At 53.9% G+C, this 20,501-nt stretch overlaps 1 protein-coding gene across 1 annotated transcript in view; it reads left to right on the forward strand.

The window, feature by feature from the left end:
• CACNA1C (calcium voltage-gated channel subunit alpha1 C) overlaps nt 1-20,501 on the forward strand; it is a 431,475-nt gene that overhangs the window by 52,416 nt on the left and 358,558 nt on the right.

A 20,501-nucleotide genomic window follows, 5' to 3' on the forward strand; every position in this document is an offset into this window, starting at 1 on the left:
CCCTGCAAAGCGCATCCTTCCTGTTGTCTGCACCTTCCTCTGGTCTGTGAGACTGGACTGTCCTGTGACAGTTTCTGGGAGAAGCGGGAGGGTCTCAAGCCACCCTCCGCTGTCTCTGGCTTCTCCTGATGTCCTGGGGCGATGTGTTTTCCTGCCTTTTAGCCATTGACACTTTTTCTGGGCCCTTCGGCAAGTCCCTCTGATGTTCGGTGCGCTGCCGGCCCATCTCAGGGAGGTGGAGCCGGGGGTCAGACCCCTAGCTGGCTGGTGAGTGGAGTGAGGACACGGCCGCCAGAGCCTTGGCCCAAGTTCATGCAGCCTTCTGGGGCGTGACCTCCCCTCTTAGCAGGCCAGAAACCTTTGCCATGTCGACAGAAATACACGAGGAGTGTCACAGATGGCCCCTGGAAAAGCAGGAGCCTCTTCCATTGGTGTCACTTTTTCTCCCCAAACCCCTGTAGCTTCACGCTTACTCTGAAACCGAGAAGAGAAGAATCGCGTGCAACTGGAAGCCAGTGAAGCATTGGGGCCCCTCAGCCCAGAGCTGGGGACTAGCAGGGCTTGGATGCCGCACAGGTGGGCATGCTGGGCCCACACCTCTAGGCTGGAGTGGAGGGACTGCGGTTTGGAGGTCACTCCCCAGAGCGATGGGCCTGCTCTAGACCCAGGTGGTGGTGATGGTTGCACAATGTGACGACTAAAGATCTCAGGTCGTGCACTCACGTCCGGCCAGTTTCATGGTGTGTAAATTGTACCCCAATAAAGCTGTTTTGAAAAAAGGGTGGCAGAGGCACCAGGCCCACACCTGTCAAGGCAGTAGAGGGGGCTTTCAGGTGGAGGGAGAGCGGAGGTAGGGCCACCAGGATTTGTTGGGGAGTGACACTAGGGATCTGGGGGTGCCCGAGAGAGTGAGGGGCTGGAGGGGTTCTCGTTGCTAAGGCAGCTGCTGCCCCTCTTGAGCCAGAGGTTGGGCAGTGACTTAGTTAAGGAAGCGTGTGGGGAAGAGGAGGGGTTCCTCCACCCTAAAGGCAGGCACGCGCATGTGCACACATGCACACACACACACACAAAAGGACACAGACATGGACACACATATACACACTCACACAGACCCACAGGTACATATACACAAACACACGGACACACATAGATACCAACACACGGACACGCACAGACCCACACAGATACACACGGAAGTGCTTCCCTGGTTGTGCTCTATCCCTGAGCCTTTGATGGACACACGTGCACATACATGTGTAATGTTTTAATGGGAATCTCCCTGAGGAAGGGTCTGCACCCTGACCTCCTTTCTGCTCTATCCTGGGGCAGTGAGGACCAATGGACGAATGGCAAGGGGTATAAAAAAACCCCTAAACAGACAACAAAGCAGAGCGCCTCACCCCCCGCCCCCTGCCCTGTGGCGGATGAAGCCCCCGCGGCGGATGCATCAGGATGCTGACCTGCCCAGGGATGCTGCACCATGGGTGTCGTGGTCGGGACGCGCCCCTTCTTCCTGCTGCAGGAGTTTCTGTCATCAGAAGCCCCTTTGCAAAACTTTCCCCCAAACTGTGGCTTTGGGACCCAGTTACTATCTAGTCCCTGTCACCTCTGTCACCATTTCCCTGCTTCTTCTAGCTCCTTTTCCTGCATCTCCCGGACTTGGACCGGGGTTCTGTCTGCACCTCTCATCTTCCTTTTCTGTCCTCTCCCTCGGTGAACTCAGTTACTTCTGCAATTTTTCCTTCCCTTTCTACGGAAATTGTTTGTAGACGATGTCTCTGGCTCCAAGCTCTTTCCAGCGGCCTGGACCAGCATCTCCCAGGTTGGCCAGGCCCATGGACCAGCGCAGTGACTCCCAACCCTGCTTGGTTCTTGTAAACGCCTGGAGAGCTCGAATGGCACAGACTCCAACGTTTTGGAAGATCTGACTCAGATTTAGTAGTTCGGGGGCATGGGCCAGGAATATGCATTTTTAAAACTCTTCGTGGTAGGGTGATGTGGTCACTAGGTGCTGTGGGCCAGGGGAAGGACTTCAGGAGAAGGTCACATTTAAGGGCCAGGGAGGGAGTGAGGGAGACAATTTGAGTTCAACCAAGGAGCCCCTGGAAGGTGCAGGAGGAGATGTCCTATCGGGGCAGGTGTGGGTCTAAGCTCTGGTGGCAGTTTTTGCTGGAGAGGGACGGGGATAGGTGGATGGATGGAAGAACCCCAGGCCTGGCTCTGAGCACCTGCTGCAGGTGCAGAGGGAGGGGCGGGGCCTGGAGAGCCTGGACTGTGTGGGTCTCGGGGGAAGGAGGAGGAGGGTAAAGGCCCTTGGTTGGGGGTTGGCCAGAGAGTCGGAGGGAAGTTAGAGAGAGCAGAGTCTCAGAAGCTAAAAGAGCAGAGACTTGAACACATCAAAATGAACCGGGCGCTGGTTCACACTTGTGTCTGGCTGGACCACAGCATGAGCTGGGCTTGGGGCTCCGTGAGGGAGGAGATACTGCTGCAGCCTCAGCGGTCCTTGAGGAGGAGGTGCTACAACGATGTGTTGAGTTTTGATGACAGAGACACCCCCTGTCACACCAGAACGGGGTCCCCTGAAATGCAGCTGGAGAATTCCCAGCGACTCTTGTAGCTGGTTTTATAGTGAGACGTGGCAGTTCTGGAGTCCCAAGAGTCACCTGGGGAGTGGGCTACAATGCCTGCAAACCATCCGCTGCCTCCGGAGTCGGTGTTTCTAAGCCTTTTGGGAAAAGTGACCAGAATGTTTATGTCCTGTGGGTGGGTCCCCATCAGCGCTCCCTCTCCCCACGGCTCAGGATCTGAACAGAAAGAAAAGACACGTCAACTGCCTAGAGGTTTCCGACTGTCGGGTCCAAGAATAATCCTTTTAGCAGAGACACTGGCACCATTGTGGGGAGGGGCCCCCTGCCCACTGTGGGTTCACCGCCACTCCTGGGTGGCTTCTCTGAGAAATCTCTTGGCTTCCTCCCTTCTCTCCAGCCCCTTCCTCCCCCACCTGCTTAATAGAACCCCGTTTATTTTCCTAGCACTTTGCTCCCTTCTCTTTCCAGGAGATGAACAGTGTTCTAGTATGGCATTTTTTTGGGTCTTTTCCTCATTATTTAAGTAAGGTTCTGTTTGTTTTATGCTCCATCTAACATAGGCTGTTGCACCCAAATCCTTCATCTTTGTTATCTTTTCCTGGTGCTAGTGGAGCAGAAGGAAACGGGAACTGGTCCATGACATGATGCTTCTTTCTGCATCATTCACAGTCTTGTTTTTGGCAGTGCTGCCTGCCACGCACAGCAGCCCATAGAAATGGCACCATGACCCTCTCCCACCGCCACTGCCCTGCAGGTAAATCGGACCACGTCTCTTGAGCCTGTTGCCAGCAGAGTGGACTCATGGTGTGTGGGAACCTCCCAGTTTCCTGCAAGCCCTGAGGTCCACACAGACTTGGCTTAGGTGGAAATATGAAGAGGATATATTTGACACTTGACCTTGTCCAGAGAATAGGGCTGTGTGCTTTCTGGAGCCAGAGCCAGGCAGTACCTGGAGGTGGAGGTAGGTGGGAGGAGGCCAGAGGAGTCATGGGTGGTCGAGAGGGGAGTATGCTGGTCAGAGAGGCCTGAGTGCTGGGAAGAAGGCTTGGGTTGTCTGGTTTCCCACTTATACTGTGAATTGGGGGTGACAGTGAGCATGGTGGCCTAGGCTGGCCATGAGGGTGGGTGAGTCAAGGCACATGGACCCTTAGAGCCGTGCCCACACAGGATGGTGTGTGCTGCCTGGAAAGCTCCCGGCCGGAGGCTGGGGGCCACTGAGACTGGTCCTGGAAACAGGTGAACCCCGTGGCTCTCCGGAAGAGCTTTTGTGGGAGAGGGGGCAGAGGCTTTTGTTTCTGGCGACTCTTACCTAGGGGGCTGGGTGTGTATGCTCTGGTCCTACTGCTCAGGGAGGGGCAGAGGGGCCTCCGTGGCTAGAGAAGGAGCCCCGGGCCCCGAGGCGGGTGAGAGCTGGTGTTTGAGGGGTGAGCAGAGCCACCTCAGCCCTCGTCCTCTTGCAGGGAGAGGGCACACTTTTGTCCTCAGGTTTGCTCTGGGGCAAGAGGTCTCTGTGGGGTGTCCACGCATCACGAGTCACAGTCACGGCAGAGGGAGAGTCAGGGCTGCTGTCGGCAGGTGTGTCCTCACACAGAGGTCCAAGCTCTGCGCAGATGGGCTTGTGAAACACAGGGACAGGTGACCACAGGGTATGGGCCACGTGGTCCCCATCGCAGCCTGCCTGGTCCTCTGGCCTCCGGAAGGTGCTTCATCTGGGAGGGATCCCCTTGGAGGGTGCAGCTGAACTGCTCTGGGCCGGGGTCGCAGGGGCTGACCCAGGAGAGAGGCCTGGACTGTGTGGCCTCCCTCAGTCACTGAACCTTTCTGTTTGCATCTCTCCTGGCAGGTGGGGGCCGCAGATACGGCTTAGTTATTATAGTTACCTTTATCGAGTGACCACCAGGCGCCGGTGCTTTGCACACATGGTTCCTAATCCCTGACAGTAAATGATCATATCTATTTACTTGTTTACTTGAGGGTAGAGACTGGATCATTGCTCTCTCCCCGGTGCCTGGGGCAGGAGCTGGCATACGCCGGACTCTTGATAAATATTTGTTGAGCCAGTGGACAGGAGGATGAGGTGGTGGGGGGAGAGGCAGGGCCCTGCCAGATGGTCTCCCTTTGGTTCAGAGGAGCAAAGTGACTGGTGCGTGAGGGCTGCTGGTGGCTCCCACCCTGTGTTCTGCCAATGAGGGACTTTGTGAGCAGAGCAGGAGGGAGAAGGGAAGGTGCCCCAGAGATTAAACACCCCCGGCAGCGTTAACTTTTATGAAACAAAAGCTTGGTTCTGTTGCAAAATAAATTGGGTAAACACTGAGGTAACCCGAGTTACAGGATTGCTGACCCTGAGTCTCTTAGCTCAGTCCTGATGGGCCCTGTGTATGTGTTTGCTCCGTGTGCAGATGCTGACCACAGTGCCGTGTGCAGACACTGGCCACAGAGTCGTGTGCAGACACTGGCCACAGTGCCATATCTACCCAGTCATTTAAGCCTCCTAATAACCCTCTGGGATCTTGCTCTTGTCGTCCCATTTTTCAGATGAGGACACTGACACCAGAGAAGGAGATGGTCTGCCCTTGAAACACAGACGCCATGGTGTGGGGTGGGCCTGCGTCCTTAATGTCATGTGACCGCTGCCTCCATGTCCCGAGGCGTCGTGGCTCCCTGGACGGGGCAGGGCGGGCATCCCCTTCCCAGCCTTCACCGTCACAGACAGCACCAGGTTTAGAACTGCCCGTGGTGGAGAAGCCCTGTCCCCAGGACCAGTGCCGTGGGGAGAGATGCAGGATGCGTGGGGAAGCCAGTGCAGGGCAGCCGCACCCAGGCCAGGTGTCTGACAGGCAGAGGGAGCCCCGTGCGCGATGAAAGGGTTCCCCTCCCGAGCGCAAGAGGCACCATCCACTCTGCAGTAGGCAGTGGACAGGGTGAGCGGGACGAGGCTTTGAAGTCTAAGTATGTGACACCTCTTGCTCTGTTTTTATCCATTTGTCTTCATTTGGGGGGATTGTTCGACAAATACATTCACGTGCTGTGTAATGGCACGCCTTTCATGCACCGAGCTCCTTTTAACCTAAGTGTGTTTGAGGAAGGTCTTTCTAGAATGTAAATATCAAATCTCCGGATCTTTAAAAGGAAATTCTGGGTCTATTTCACCCCTTTCCAGTGCTGCACCAGCCTCCGACATTTCGGGTGTTGAACCTGCTGTCAGGCTGCGAAGCCATCGTGAGGCAGGGGGCAGCTCGGTGTCTTGGAGCTGGGGTCCCGGAGGGGCCCCTCGTGCTTCTCAGGGACGGGCCTCAGGATGTGTGCCCCTGCTCCTGTGGCCTGGAAATGGGTCAGCAGCTCCATCCAGCCGTGTGCTCGGTGGGAGCGGGAGGACCGAGGGGCTCACAGGAGTGAAGTGCGTCAGCTCCCACCTGTGGACCTGAGAACGTCGATTTTGGCTTCTTAGGAGTTTGTCCTCCTTTGCTCCCTTTGTTCCTGCTTCTCCATGACAAGTGTTAGCTCAGCCACCCCCCTAATGATGACAGAGACGTCCATGCTGTGGGGCCACGCTATACCGCAGGCACCGCTCTGAGAACCAGGCAGTGCCCACTGGCCTGGCCCTCTCTGCACCCCTGGGAGACCCTTGAGAGTTAGAACCACCACAATTTAGAGACAAGAAAGATGAGGCACAGAGAAGTGGAGGAGCTTGCCCTGGGCAGCACAGCCATGACGCAGGGGAGCAGGGGTTCCAGCCCAGGTGTCCAGGTGCATGGGTCTCAAGACCCTTAATGCCTATGGGTCCGGCCCTCCGTGGCCTCAGGGAGGGTGTTTGCCTCCGTCATCGGGACCTCACGCAGCAAGTGTGCCACGAATGTGAGGGTCTGTTCACAGTGACGCAGGGGGTGTTGTGTCTGTGAGTCTGGAGGTGTCTGGAGCCCCTCAGTGCTATCTGGAAGGCGCTGGAGATGGATGAGTGGGGAGCTGTGATCTCAAAGCAGGTGTAAGGGCAGTGACCCGAGCTGGGGTCATCGTCCCCAGTTCCGGCTCCACCGTCTGTGGCCTCGTCACTCCACTTCCTGGACAGACCAAGGTGGTGACTCCCACGGAGGTGTCGCGGCTGGTCCCAGAGGAGAAGATGGAAATGCCAGCGGCCGGGGGTGGAGCTGAGTTCTCACGATGGCAGTCGGCACTCTGTCATTGGAACAGACGTGCCCTGCCTGGGGCCTTGACCCCTTTCCTGGCAGGTTCCCCTGTGAACTTTTCCCGCAGCCTCTTCTCAAGATGACTTAGGGATGTGAGAGCTCAGAGCCAAGCTCCCAATTTAGTTCCTGACCTTTCCAGGCTGGATGGGAGTGGTGTGGCGGGGGTGGGGGTGGGGGCCGGGGGCCAGCGGGAGTCATTGGCTTCCTGTGAGGCCCGGACACTCCCTCTGAGCGGCCCCTCACGGGCACCTAGTCCAGTGCTCTGGCTGTGAGGACTTCCCTTGCCGGGGTCCTGCGGCCTGCCTGGCCTCCTCAAATGCAGAAAACGTCTGAAACACAGGCTTGTCTGTCTGAGGTCTGTGCGCAAAGTCAGGGTCTGAAACATCCTGTCTCTGGAGACAAGGGGGAGGCCCAGAGAGTAACGGGGCATAGGGTGTGTGTGCCAGCGGTGGGGGGAGAGGTGCGGGGGGGGTGTCAGGCCTTGTGGAAAAAGGTGTGGAGGCTGAGAGGTGGCTCTAGTCCCCCCACCCACCAGGCTACAGTGTGTGGATGAAGGGGCCCCACAAGCAGACGGGGCGGCCCTCCCCGCCTCAGGGACAGCGAGCAGTACCTGGTCACTCCCCTCTCCCCGGCACGTGCACGGCCGCTGTGTCCTCAGGAGGCCCCCCAGGTCCAACTGTGGGTGAGGGTGAGGCAGGAGTCAAGGCAGCAGTGGCGGGGGCACGGGCCCCTGGAGCCTGGGTCTGAGGATGCTCACGGGCCCTGCTGCAGGGTGGGGTGTTGTTCTGAGGGTGAGGATCGGGGGGGGGCTTGGTTCCCCCCAGGGGGGCATAGGGAGGCATCGTGAGAGGTATTGTGTCTTCTCACGTCTGGGACCTTCTGTGTGCCGCCTGTGGCCCGGGTGGATGTCACCAAGAGGAGAAGCCCCAGAAGGTGCGGGTCACAGAATCACGTTGAGGGCACCTGTGAGAATGCCTCGGGGACACCGGGGTGCCTCTGGAGGCTCTGGTCTTGGCACTGCTGCCCTAGTTACCTGGCAGCTTCTCTGCACCAGGTTCAGGAGGGAGCCATCTGCCATCCCACAGGACAGGTCCCAGCTCCCCCTGGGGGCTGGAGAGGTGTGTCCGCCCAGCTGCAGTGCCTCCTGGGCTCCAGCCTCAGCTTCTGCTCTCAGAGGAGGAGGGCCTGGTCTCCATCTCTGCCTCTAGGCCGAGCGCCCAGTGCACATGATGACAGCCTGTCCTGGTCCCAAAGGTGTCTGCTCCTTTGCATCATCCCCCCACTTTGGGGGCGGGAGGCCAGGTTGACCTGAAACTCAGGCAAAGGAGTGAGCACTGAGCTGGGGCTGGATGTCCTGCACGGCCACTGCTGGCCTGGGCCCTTGGGTACAACACCCGACCTTTGTGTGTGCTTCTGTCCCAGGCTCCGTGCCTCCCACTGGCACCTCGTTCAGTCCTCCAGCAACCTGGAAAGGGAGGGGACGGTCACCCCTGTGACCAGAAACACCCTGGTGCTACGCTGGGTGGTGAGGACGAATGGGTGCCCATACCCAAACCCTCTCCTCTCCTGCCCTGACACGTGGCCGGGCCCAGTGTCTGCATCCTCAAGGTGGGGCTGGAAAGGTGAGTCCTTTTTGACCCCGAGGGCGTATGGATTCTTCCTTGAATCCATCGCAGCACAAGCTGACAGCACTCACGCCCACTTGCCAAAGGGAGGACATGGAGGCATAATCACTACACAAAAGTTATTTTTAGGACTCGACCAAAATGAAGGAAAATCAGAAAGATACTTGGTACTGTTCTCCCTCACAGACTGTATACTGCGGGGGCTTTAAAGAGCTTTGTTGCGAAGACTGTTGACGTGGGGTTTCCTGGCTTTGTTTGTGGGGGGGAGTCTAGTTATGTTGGAGGAGATGCTTGTCCTAAACTTACGCTGACTCCCCACCCCCATCCCCAGTGGGACATGCTATATATATATATGCTAAGGTGTATCTTTGCTTTAAATTTGCTTAAAGACATTGGACTATAAATCTGTAATTGCTGGTGTTGCATTATTTGAAGACAGTGACCATGGTGGGCTGGTTAGTTGGTCCATCTAAGCACAACTGAGCTGGGCCCTGCTGTTGCCTGTGGTCCGCAGCAGGTGGGCCTCAGGCAGAAACGTCCCACACAAGCATGGAGAAATCAGCGCTGAGACAGGGGAAAGTCAGGGGGCGAATGCAGGATTCTGAGATACTAACGTGATTGGTAGAAAGCCCCAAAGACTGGCGGGTTGAAAAGTGGTAGAAAAGGTTTTCCTGGGAGAAGTTCTCCAGGTAAAGCCCTGAAGCCTGAAGCTTGTGGGCAAATGGGCCAGCCCAATGGTCGGAATGCCAAAATTGCAGGTAAGAAAAACAAGAGATACGATGCCATGCGAAAGGTATGATTTCAACCTAGAAACCTAGGTTCTCATGGTTCGATCTAGGGACATTCTTGGAGTGATCTGCATTCACTCGTCCATAAATGCTTACTGAGCACCTGCTTTGTATAAGACACAGCCGTGCTTAAGGCAGATGCCCTCACGAGGCGTCACTCCAGGGAGCAGTACCAGCATCTAATTAAGAGACGGATCACTCAATTATAATTGGCCTCTCAGATATGTATGTTTAGGTTTGGATGTGACTATATGTAAGTTAATATTTCATTTAGGCTGCTGAAAACACAAAACCCAAACTAATGATCGCCTTATTGCCTAGTAGGGAGGGCTGGATCATGAAATCTCTGAAGTTGTGGTGAATGCCATGCTGTAGGGTAGGTTGTGGAATTTTTAATCCTGCTGACATGGCCTCTAGAACTTAAACCTTGAGATTTGCTGGATCAGAGGGGTTAAGAGTGAGGAGGGAATTTCCCACTGTGGTGCAGTGGGATTGATGGTGTCTCTGAAGTAGCAAGGACATGGGTTCGATTCCTGGCCCAGCACAGTGGGTTAAGGCTCCGGCGTTGCTGCAGCTGTACTGTAAGTTGTATCGCCAGCTTGGATTTGATCCTTGATCTGGGAACTTCCATATGCTGTGGGGTGGCCAAAAAAGAAACAAACAGAAAAATGTATTGTAAAAAAGAAAAAAAAAATGAGGAGGAAGGATATGTGGTTGTTGCTTGAAGGAAGGTCACACCTGTTGTCAGGTACAAGGAGAAGGTTCTGGAAGGACCGAATGGAGACAGCTTGTCAGCTTTTTGCCATGTTGGGGTCAGGAGGGAGCACCACTTTGGAGAGATCATTCAGCAGGAAAATGATGTGCAAAAAAGTTCCTGCCTTTAAAGGATGTTTTACTGTTGAGAAGATGCTGCCTGATGTCATGCGTTACCTCTCAGGATGATTTGAAATTCTCTGTTGCCAAAGTCATTTTTCTCTCCCTGTAGCCAGACATTTTTAGTAAAGCTTGTTTATTTTTATAGAAATTTTTTGCTTTTTAGGGCCTCATCCATGGCATATGGAAGTTCCCATCCCCTTGCGGCCACCGGCCTCCCTGAGCCTCGGTTTCCACCAACTCCTCATCTCGAATCGTGCCGAGCCTCCAGCTCGGGCTTTCCAGGGAGAATGTTTCTAAAAGCTCTTTGAAACCGTGTGGCATTATTCAGATGGAAAGTGTTGTTGTTGTGATTACTGTCGGCCCCCGAATTCCAACGCAGGCTGGTGGCAGATGGAGAGCAGGCGTGTAATATCTGTCCCTGGGCAGGTGTTGTGGGTGGGTATGGACCAGGGACCAGCTGCACAGGGGAGGCCTGGGCAGGGTCCCCTCTCTGGGAGTTTAGGTTCTGATTCAGGTGAGGGGAACCCACAAGAGAATCACGTAAAGGTTGAGAGAGATGGGAAGGAGGTGTGAGGTCAGCCTTCATCAGAATCATCAGAACCAGAATCACCTTCTCGCGATTGTCATTAATAAGTCTTTGCTGAGCAGCCGTGTGTGGCGGAGGAGGCGGGTTGGTGGGGAGTCGCATGGAAAGATGTCCGAGGTACAGACAGGATTCCTTCCTGCAGGGCAGGTGTGGGAAGTGCTGTGAAAAACAGGGAGGGGTGCCCGGTTTGGAGGTCATTGTGAAGGGTAGGGTCCAGACAGACACAGAACCATCTGGAAAGCCAGTCCACATTTCTGTTCATTGCCGGCATGTAATTACCCGTTTTCCCATTAAGCTTGAAGAGGTTGCTTTCCGCTCTCCGCACCTTGTCTTGTTTCCCGGCGGGTGGGGAGAGCACGAGAAAACCCCCGTCATGCCGCCCGTCCTCTCACCATCTCCTCCTTTTACAGGGGTTTGTGTGACTTCCTGTGACTTTTCATTCAAGGTCAAGGTCTGAGGATCAACTTGATCGGCTGTGTCCAGCGCTGCAGGGCAGTGGGAGATCCTAAAAGAGGGACAGCACGCAGTGTAACAAAACACACAAGACTTTCGCAGTTAGAAGGTGGGGGACCAGGAGGCACTCAGTTCCACAGAACACGGGATCTAGGCTTTAGCCCTCCTGACTTTTGTTAGGGAAGGTGATGTAGGTTAACAAGCAAAATCAGGTGCAGGCAGTGACAAAGCCACCTCTTAGTGAATAATAAAGGAAACTACTAGCACCCAGTTACAGGTGCATACCTCTAGGGCATAGTGCAGCTGCTCATGGTTAAGGCGTAACTCCCTTACCTTGTCTTCGAAGGAGACCCTCTACCTTCGAAGGAGACCCTCTACGTTCGAACTCTGCGTCAGCAGTCCTTAGCTTGTTGTGCTTTTGCACAAGTGCCAAGTTTGCCTTTTGCAGAGTTCAGCAGTTCAATGGTCGCCAACACTGACCCGCGTAGAGCCAGGAATGGGGGTTGTGGGGGAGGAGTCCACCAGATGTGAGCAGAGGACAGACGGGTCCCCCTGGGGTCAGAGCACATTCATGTTCGGGAATTCCCATCTGCAACCCCTCATCACCCCAACTCCACGTCTACACAGTTCTGGGCTTAAGGACTAGGGTGACATCTGGAGAATGAGCCCAGGGCACAGAGACACTGCAACCCCCTTGGGGTGTGTTTCAGGAGCCCCAGAGGACTCGGGTCACAGAGGCTAAGTTATGAGAAGGGGGCTGAGCAGAGAGGAAGCTGGGGCTGCCGGGGGTGGGGTGCAGGTGCCGGCTGCCTGGCTCCTTCCAGGCAGGTGTGCGTGACGTTAACAGGACGAGGGGGTTACCACCAGCCTCCTCGGGCAAGCTTGGAGTGAGAAACGCCAAATACAGCACAGCCAGCGCTCCGCTTTAGTGGTGTTGGGGCTTCACCTGAGTTACGATCCGTTAGTCCTTCCCGGGGCCGACCCCTTTGGGGCGAGTCCGGTGCTTTCCAGTGGCTTGTTGTCAGGAGCAGACAGGAGGAGAGGCGGTGCAGAGAAAAGTGCAAGGCAGCTTCCAGATCAGAAGGCGAGGAGAGGTGAGGTGACTTGGGACATGAAGGGAGGCCTTCTCAGGAACCTCTCTGGGGAACTGAATAGGCAGCAGTTCTCCCCCAGATGAACCATTTTGGGAACTTCACCCCAAGCACGTGGGTTTCCCTGCTTTCCTTTCTGGGTGCTAGGATCACCCGTGTCGGTCTCCCAGGTCCCCGTGGGAAGCAATGTGCCCTCAGCGCATCTGGGACCGTTTAGGAAGATGCGGGGGTGGGAGGGCGGTCCATGGGGGCAACTTCTAAAGCTTCTTTGTTGCTTCTGTGTTCACCTGCACACATACACACTTGCACTTATAGAAAAACGGTCAAAGCTTTCAGAACTTTCTGAAGGAATTCACATGAGAAAGTCATAAAGAAATCTCTGAAGTGCCCTCCGAGTAGGGACGGAGGAGGAAAACAGCCTAAACAGATCACAGCGCAGCAGAGCCATCATCCCCGCAACCCCAGAAATCTGATAAATCTCTCGTGAAGTGAACTCCCTCCTGCGTGACAGTCTGTCTGGAGCTGTCAGCTCTGCCTTCGTATTAAAATACTGTGTTGAAAGGACCTGCCACGGAGATATTGATCTCACTCACAGGCCAGGGGCCTTGGATCTTGTCTTCTAGCTGCCACTCACAGACCCGTGTGTTAACCCCACCATTCACGTTTCATATTTAGCCAGATCTCTATGGCAAGGCTGGGGCCCTGATTTTTGGGAACACATCCTGTCAGGGGGTCTGAGTCCCACCTTCCTTGGTCAGACTGATAATGGCTGCGTGGTTGTAGTTCTGCAGCAGGTGTCTGTGCCAGGGACTCTGCTGTTTCCAGCTCTAGTCTGCAAACGGGAGAGCAGGTGTAGGGGAAGGTGACCTGGCCCAGGTCATGGGGAACCACGTTCCATGTGACTCTGCTTATTCTTTTCCAGCCCGCAAAACATTTGCCACCATGCCCAGCCCAGGTATGTTACCAAGGAGCCAGGGGCAGGGTGGTCTGGGTCTGAGACCAGGGGCGAGATGGCTGCAGCCCGTGTGTGACTTGAAGCTGCCTCCGGGCAGGCTGTGTCCATGGGCCTTACTGCTTGTCATCCCCTCTGGCCGGCTCTGAAAAATGTTCTTGGCCTTTCCAGTGGACGTGCCACAGAGGACTTGATTTTTCCCGGGGTCCCTTGGGAAATGATGCTATGCATATGGGAAGATGTGGTCTTGGCGGCCACCCGGGCGGTGGCAGAAACCTTGCCAGATGACATGTGGGGCTTCTGTGGAATTAACGCAGAAACTGATGAGTCTGCAGGGCCTGAGAGCTGACAAGGGACGTTTGAATGTCTGAGGTGAGGAAGAAAGGGCGGCTCTGACCCGTTTTGGGATTGTGTGCTTTGTGCTTGTAACCCTTCAGAAACACTCAGACAAACGCTCATGCTCAGAAGCCTGCTGGGCCGATGTGCGTCCGTTCCAGGCTCCAAGCCAGGGGAAGGAGAAAGGCAGGGCAAACAGCACGGGAACACCGTGGCCCTTCCTCCTGGACTCACTTGAAAAGCCAGGACCTATGTCACGTTTCGAGTGCAAGAATTTTCTCTACTGATGGCTTTTGGAAAACAGGAGCCTAGGAGATGCCCAGCTGTGGGAATCTTCTAGTAGCGAGAGCAGGCTGTTGCTTTTCCTGGTTTTCAACAGTATCTTAATTTTCCTATTTATGAACCATCCACTGCACTGGAAACTTTCTTGGCCCTCTTCAGGAAGGGTTGGTAGCCTGAGCGCAGGGGAGAGGCTTGTGTCAGCCGAGGGCAGCTGGCGGGGCCTGGACTTGGGCGGCACATTCCGCTGGGCAGGTGCAGGGTCCAGGCTGGGGCCTGGGAGGAGGAGATGTGGGCACAGCCAGTGGCTCAGGACCCTGAGGGCACCAGAGCACCTTTCCAAGTCAAGACGAGACTGTCGGCAGGAGGCTGTCTAAGGACCCAGGCTGGGTCAACCGGGGATGGGGTCTCGGGCACAGAGAGCACATGGCAGGGGCAGGGACCAGGACCAGGCAGGAGGGTGGGCAGAAGATAAGGGGCTGGCACCTCCTATCAGCAGGGGTTTCCTGTGCTGCTGGGGGGGCCGGCCCTCAGTCCTGCGTTCGGCTGCCGGGATCCTGCAGGTTGAGTTGGGTTCTGGCGGGAGCATAAGAGCAGGACCGGGTCTCCGCCTTGGTCTTTAGAGGAGCCACTGCTTGGGAGAGCAAGTGTTCAGTAACTGACTGACCAACAGGACTTGACCCACCTCCACCCCCGGGGATGGAGCAGAGCGAGGAATCCCCACCTCCTGTTCCCACGGTGACATCCTGCCCCTGGTGACGCCCAAGCTGCGCTCCCAGGCCCACAGCCCACCTTCCGTGGACCATGCATGCATGTCGGGGGTGGGGGGTGGTTCAGACAAACGAGGGCCAGATGTCACCAGTGACAGAAAAGACCCTGTCATGCAACATCCTTTCTCCCTGTTGTCCATCCCTGGAGCCTGCAGGACAGTGTCTTTCTTGGGAGGTGAGGTTGGGGCTGGGTTCTGGCGAACAGGATGCTGGCACCCCCCTCCCTGCCTCCTGCTGCTGTGAACGCCCTCCTGAAGAAGAGAACAAAGCATGGCCCGAGGGACGGCAGGGCTACAGTGAGGGGCGCTGGTGTCAGCTCCCCCACCAGCCTGGCCCCCTCCGGGGAGCTGGTCAGCCACTCCCAAGAGAGCACAGTTATTTTGGTCTCTGTCCCTGCAGCTGGATTTATAATTCAGGCTATTCCTTGCTTGTTGGGAACATTGATTCTAAAAAAAATAAAAGATAGCAGTTGGATAAGAAGGCCAAGACCAAGCGACACGAAGAAGAAAGGTTACTAGAACAGGGAGCTGTTTCACGTGGAGGACAGTGCCTGGAGAAAGGGTGGGATCCCCCCACCCCCGCCCCCAGCTCCAGACGCTGGTCCCACAGCCCTTTGTGCTCGGTGACACGAGGGCTGTCGTCCAGCCGGATTCTCACAGTGCTGGGAAGTGACAGACACAGTCAGACTGGGAGGCGGGAGAAGAAGGTGCTGGAGTTAATTCCAGAAGAACCAGCTTAGGGTCCAGCTGCCCTTCCCGGTCAGCGTGGCACAGACGGCAGAGGGAAGGCCAGAGACAGCCTCCCTCTGGTCTAACTTTAATCGTGAGTTTTCGTGTCCAGTGAGTCAACGGAGCACTTGGCTCGCCGTTTCATCCTCAAACTGCCTCTTGCCGTTTGCCTGAGGATCTGGCCCTTCCTCCTGAGAGGAATGAAAGATAGCGCTCAGCTCATCGGAGGCAAGTATTCTGCTTGCATAACTCTCCATTTTAGGATGGTGTCTCCTCTTTTAAAAAAATGGCGGTGAAATGTACCTAACATAAAATTGACCATTCGAACCATCTGGAAGTGTCCGCACAGCTCCGAGGCATTAAGTCCATTCACATTGTTGTGCAGCCGACAGCAGCAACACCTCCAGGACTCGGTCGTCTCCCCAGATTGAGACTCTGTCCCCAGTAAACACTGAGTCCCGGCACCCACCCTTCTCTTTCTTGTCTCTGAATCTGGCTCCTCCTGTTCCTCTCAGGGGAAAGCACACAGCGCTGGTCCTTCTGTGGCTGGAGGCCCCTGGACGGAGGTTGGGGAGAAGTGGCGGGGGCCCCAGCCAGGAGGGACTGGGGTCTGTGATCTCTGGGGATGTGCAGACCCTACGCTGTAGCTCTGCTTTCCCTCTGGGCGGGGAGGTAGCCCTGGGCTGAAGTGTCCTCCCCCATCTCACATCCCTTCCCTGGGGAGGAGGGGACTGGTACCCGCCTTCTCGTGTGCAGCCGTGGACCATGAGTAAGACAGCCGGAATGTGCCTGGCAGAATATGCAGTGTTAACTGTCTCAGAAGAGCTGAATAATCACAGAGCCCCTTCAAGCTCCACCACTTCTGTGGCCCTCTCAGCATCCTCGGATGTGCCCTGCCTCCCTCAGTACAGGGTGGAAGTTCTCTTACATCCTCTGCCTTCTCCGCAGGGACATTCCTGAGGTCTCTTCTCCGACCAGGGAGAGGGGAGATTTCCCACATAAACTCCAACAGGCTTTTCCAGAGGGTTTCCCCGTGATCCTCCATCCGAGAAACTTGGGTTCTTTCTTTCTGATAGCTGGAGGCTTGGTCACCTCCCTCCGTGACAGGCCTGAAGCTGAGATGGCCCCCTGCCTGGGGCATGGGCGGGGCTGGTTGGCAGGGGCAGCGCTGGGGCCTGAGATTGTGTGGCTGGGCAAGCAGGTGGCCAGGGTGGGTGGGATGCCCCTGGAGTGATGCTGGCATCTCTGCCGAGGGGCCTGCTGTAGCCGTGGTGGTCACTGCATCCAGCCTCCTGGAGCCACTCCATGCGTTGGGTCAGCAAAATGTTAGAGGGAGGGAGGGAAGCCAGAGTGGCCGTGATGGACTCTGGGAGGGAAGACCCCAGTTCCCCAGCCTGGAGCCCGGATTTGGCTTTGGAGTCAGCCTCACAGGGGTCATGTCAGAGTGTCCAGGACCTGAGAGGTCACCCGTCCTGCAGATGGAACATAAAAGGCCAACAAGCCCTGTGGCTCAGACAGGTAACCCTACTTCACTTGAACTTCAGTTTCCTTATCCAAACAAAGAGATTACCCTAAAAGGGTCTTTAAGGACATTTTCAGAATGCTCTATAAGTGAGATTTGATTGCCATTTTCTCTCTGTGCTTTGGCTTCCTTAGAACTGCCTGGAATAACTGGCTTGCTTTTTAAGGAGTGGCTGCCCTTGGTCCACTTTCCTCATGTAAAGACTCCATCAGTGGTGGGACCCACAGCTCCCAGCTGTGCCAGGAGAATATTGGATTGTGAGGGGAGACATTGCCAATTCAGAGCCATTGTAGGGGAGCTTTCCACTCACTTTGAAAAGTCTAACGGTGGTTCACGCTTCAGAGAGAAGCATTTGTGCATCTGAGGATCTTCTCTCTTAAACTTTGGGCAAGTTATTGAACTTCTCTTTCTTTACAGCTCACTCCATAGCTGCCTAACACCCCTTGTTTTTATTATTAATGCTGCAAAGGATTTTTCACTAAAGGGTAAAGATGTGGAAAAGAATACGTAGTTGAGGTAAAACCACAAGGATGGAGCTGAGAAGGGGATGAGAGAAGAAAGATGTAGCAGTAATGTCCCTATGAAGCTAAAAACAGGCAGAACCAAACCGTCTTTCAAAGTACATGGATAGGTGGTGAAACCTTCAAGAATAGCCAGGAAATGGGGATGGCAAAAGTGGGTGGTGGTGCAGGCGGGAGGGGTGATGGTGTCGTCTGGGGAGGGTCATGTGGGGTGCTGCCAGTGTGTGTGTCCTGATCTGGATGGTGGTCACAAGAGAGGTTGCTTTACGATTACTCATTAATCTGTAAAAATGTGTTTCATGCACTATCCTGAATATATGTTCTGTTTTATAAAAGTAGAATAAAGTGGCATGGTAATGAGGGAAAAAACCACAGCAGCTTAGACATTGTGATTGAATGCTCTCCTCCAAAATCACGCTAAAATTATGGTAAAGGATCTTTAAAATATGCATAAGCCACAAAGATAAAATGAATGGAAAATAAGACAACAGCAACCATATGTGTGTGCATATATATATATATATATATACACACACACACACACATGTATATATTGGAGGACAGGGTTTTTATTTGTTTGTTTTTTTGTGTGTTTGAAATAGACTTTGATGACCTTTAGGGCTCTGGAGTCTTTGCCGTGATCCTTAACAACCATGTGGCTACAACCAACCCACCAACCGCTTTATAGGGCTTTGCCTCGCTGATGATTTTGCAGAGGCCTCTCTGTTCCTCTAGTTTTGGTGATGAGCAGCCTCAGTTCAGCGGATCAGTGATCAGCACAGAGTCCCTCTACCAGATTTTTCTCTGTAGGCTCACCACAGTTGGATGGGAACACACACGTGTGGCTCAAGCAGGGCTCTGGTGAGTGAGGGCATCTTTATCACCTCTTTTAAAGCTGAACTGATGTCCATTTCACCCCAGAAGCAATGCCTTCTCTTTTTTTTTTTCTTTTTGGTCTTTTTGCCATTTCTTGGGCTGCTTCTGCGGCATATGGAGGTTCCCAGGCTAGGGGTCAAATTGGAGCTGTAGCCACTGGCCTACACCACTGCCACAGCAATGTGGGATCTGAGCCACGTCTGCAACCTACACCACAGCTCACGGCAACGCCAGATCCTTAACCCACCGAGCAAGGCCAGGGATCGAACCCACAACCTCATGGTTCCTAGTCGGATTCGTTAACCACTGAGCCACGATGTGAACTCCCAGCAATGCCTTCTTGGACCATGGTGGTGGGTTAAGTTTGGTGCTGAATCCAGAGCTTGCCATCTTAAGAGGCCCTGGCTCCAGGCAACCCAGTGGTGCCCAGGAGAGACCATAGCAGCTTCGACAGCTGGAAGCCATATGAGATGACTCGATCTTAAGCTGCAGAGAGGAGAAATGAGACAAACTTGCAGCTCACAACTCCCAAAAGGGAGTTAAGCTTAGGGTTGGTTTGTGTTAGCATTAGGGTTAGGGTTTGGCAATTAGTGGTCAGGTATCTTTGGAAGGAGAGCTGAAAACTGGAGATTTGTTTCAAATCTGTTTAAGAAGGACTTGGACCCCAGAACCCCACTCCCTCCTAGCAGTCCATACTCCTCCCCACTTCAGTGGGAGACTGGACGACTCTATTGAAGGCCAAGAGGAATCTCTCTGGCTGTGGTGTGGCTGGCACACCTAAGATCAGGACACTAGGGGGGGCGATGGGCTGAGAATTCCCAGCTGTCTTGCCCCTCAGCTTTCACAGAGAAGCCCCTTGGCCTGTGGTCTCTAGGCTGGAGATCTGAATATCCTCCAGGCATCCTTCCAGCTGGCAGTCTGGAAAAGAAAGCCCTGAGGACCCGCCAGAGTCCACCCAGCAGACCAATTCTGCTGCTGCCTCTCTAGCTGAGTCTAGTTGACAAGCCCCCCCCCCGTTGGTTTTCTGTTGTTTCACTCTTAAATGTGACCCATCAATTAAGATCCCCTAAATATTTGAGGATGTCCCTTAAAGTGAAAATAGAAACCAAAGCAAACAAGCAAAGGATGTCTATTTAAAACAGAATATGAAAGAATAAACCTTGAAAAAACCCACACCAGCACCACTGACATTCTTTTCTGTCTTTAGAAAGATGAGAGAAGACGTAACTTCCCTTGAAACTGAAACTGATTTCTATGAAAAAGGAACATTCAAGAAGCAACAAAGAACTCTTAGAAACTAAATATGTTGTAGCTGAGAGCTCTGAATCATTGGAAATCAAAATTAATGAATATCCACAAAAGCAGGGCAAAAAAATTAAACTGGAAATTAGGAGGAAAAAAAAAACATGACAGTGAGATGACCAGTCCAAGAAATCCAGCATCTGCTGGAAGTTCCAGAAAGAGATCACGGAATTGAAAGCAGGAGGAAACCAACAGTGAGCCAGTTCTACGATCCTTCCTACAGCTAGTGGCCGTTGATTTCTAGGTTGAAGGGCTCGTGAAATGCCAGTACACATGGACACATCATGAAAATTTCAGAAAAGGGGGACAATTAGACAATATTACAAGTTTCTAGAGAGAAAAATAAATACATTACAAAGGATCAGGAATCAGGCTGGTGTCAGGTGCTTTAACATGGGAAGCTAGAAGATTGGAGCAGTGCCTTCAAACTTCTGAAGGAACATGATTTCCAGTTGGGAATGTTATACCCAACCAAACTACCACTCAAGCAACAAAGACATTTTCAGATGAGCAAAAATCTCAACTCTAATAACAACAACAAAAACAAAAGAAAATCCCCAAACCAAAACCAGGTTAGCTCCCATGCAGGGAAGCTATTGCAGGAAGTTCTCCACCATGGGGCAGGAGTAAACCAAGACAAACATGGGTTTCAGGAAGGACAGGATCCAGCACAGGAAAAAAGCAAAGAGCATCTGTGCTAGGGCCCCTTCCTAGTTATCATGATACAGAATAGGATGCTGATCCCAATTCAATTATGATACAGCTATTGAGGAGGGCAGGGGAGGATAAGAGAGAGAAATTCTCAGTTCCCATTGTGGAAGAAAAGTTAAAATCTGGTAAGAGGTTATATAAGCATATGATTTTAAAATATGGAATTAGGAGTTCCCTTTGTGGCACAAGGGAAACAAATTGACTAGGAACCATGAGGTTGCGGGTTTGATCCCTGGCCTCGCTCAGTGGGTTAAGGATCTGGCGTTGCCTTGAGCCATGGTGTAGGTCACAGATGCAGCTCGGATCCTGCATT

This window comes from Sus scrofa, chromosome 5, assembly GCF_000003025.6.
Source record: "Sus scrofa isolate TJ Tabasco breed Duroc chromosome 5, Sscrofa11.1, whole genome shotgun sequence".
Taxonomy (NCBI): domain Eukaryota; kingdom Metazoa; phylum Chordata; class Mammalia; order Artiodactyla; family Suidae; genus Sus; species Sus scrofa.